The sequence below is a fragment of the Cebus imitator genome, unplaced genomic scaffold (genome assembly GCF_001604975.1).
Source record: "Cebus imitator isolate Cc_AM_T3 unplaced genomic scaffold, Cebus_imitator-1.0 Scaffold206, whole genome shotgun sequence".
NCBI classification, from domain to species: Eukaryota; Metazoa; Chordata; class Mammalia; order Primates; family Cebidae; genus Cebus; species Cebus imitator.
This window is the reverse complement of record NW_016107521.1, coordinates 1,412,524-1,413,946: the sequence shown is the minus strand read 5'-3', so window position 1 is coordinate 1,413,946 and position 1,423 is coordinate 1,412,524. Positions and strand designations below refer to the sequence as shown.

At 43.6% G+C, this 1,423-nt stretch overlaps 1 protein-coding gene and 1 pseudogene across 4 annotated transcripts in view; one reads left to right on the top strand and one right to left on the bottom strand.

Annotated features, from left to right (window-relative positions):
* SCAI (suppressor of cancer cell invasion) overlaps nucleotides 1-1,423 on the bottom strand; it is a 96,961-nt gene that overhangs the window by 9,394 nt on the left and 86,144 nt on the right. The gene's annotated exons all lie outside the window — the stretch shown is intronic.
* LOC108317691 lies at nucleotides 461-1,059 on the top strand (annotated as a pseudogene). Its single transcript, XR_005203366.1, has one exon. The product of XR_005203366.1 is annotated as a 60S ribosomal protein L17-like (transcript).

The window sequence follows — 1,423 nt, the reverse complement described above, 5'->3', positions numbered from 1 at the left end:
AAAAGAAAAGAAAAGAAAGAATTAGGTGGGGCACAGTGGTTCATGCCTGTTACCCCACTTTGGGAGTCCAACATAGAAGAATTGCCTGGGGCCAGAAGTTTGAGTCCACCCTGGGCAAAGAAATAAGACCCATCTCTACAAAAAAATTTAAAAATTAGCCAGATGTGGTAGTGCACACCTATGGTCCCAGCTATTCAGGGGGCTAGAAGCTGGGGGATGGCTTGAGCTCAGGAGACTGAGGCTGCAGTGAGCTACAACTGCATCGCTGTACTTCAACCTGCATGACAGAGACCCTGTCTCAAATTAAAAAGAAAAAATTAGTAGTTGGGCCCAGTGGCAATGTGCCTATAGTTTCAGCAATGTGGGATGCTGAGGTGAGAGGACAGCTTGAATCCAGAAGTGCCCATAGGAAGATCTCATTAAAAAAAAAAAAGTAAACGCTCTTTCCCTAAGCCGCCTGAGGTAATCTGTGAAAATGGTTCGCTATTCACTCGATCCGGAGAACCCCACAAAATCATGCAAATCAGCAGGTTCCAATCTTCGTGTTCACTTTAAGAACACACGTGAAACTGCCCAGGCCATCAAGGGTATGCATATACGAAAAGCCACGAAGTATCTGAAAGATGTCACTTTACAGAAACAGTGCGTACCATTCCGACGTTACAATGGTGGAGTTGGCAGTGTGCCCAGGCCAAGCAGTAGGGCTGGACACAAGGTCAGTGGCCCAAAAAGAGTGCTGAATTTTTGCTGCACATGCTTAAAAATGCAGAGAGTAATGCTGAACTTAAGGGTTTAGATGTAGATTCTCTGGTCATTGAGCATATCCAAGTGAACAAAGCACCCAAGATGTGCCGCCGGACCTACAGAGCTCACGGTCGAATTAACCCATACATGAGTTCTCCCTGCCACATTGAGATGATCCTTACTGAAAAGGAACAGATTGTTCCTAAACCAGAAGAGTAGATTGCCCAGAAGAAGAAGATATCCCAGAAGAAACTGAAGAAACAAAAACTTACGGCATGGGAGTAAATTCAGCCTTAAAATAAATGCAACTAAAAGAAAAAAAAAAGTAAACATTATATATATATATATTTATATATATATATATATATATATATATATGCATGATAAAGTGTTTGTGGGTGACGTCCACAATTCACTTCAAAATGCATTAAAAAATAAGATGGGGCTGTGCGGTGGTTCATGCCTGTAATCCCAGCACTTTGGGAGGCCGAGGTGGGTCGATCACCTGAGGTCAGGAGTTTGAAAGGTCAGGAGTTTGAAAGCAGCCTGGCCAATATGGTGAAACCTTGTCTCTACTAAAAATACAAAAATTAGCTGGGCATGGTGGCGCGTGCCTGTAATCCCAGCTACTCGGAAGGCTGAGGCAGGATAATTGCTTGATCACAGGAGGTGGAGGTTG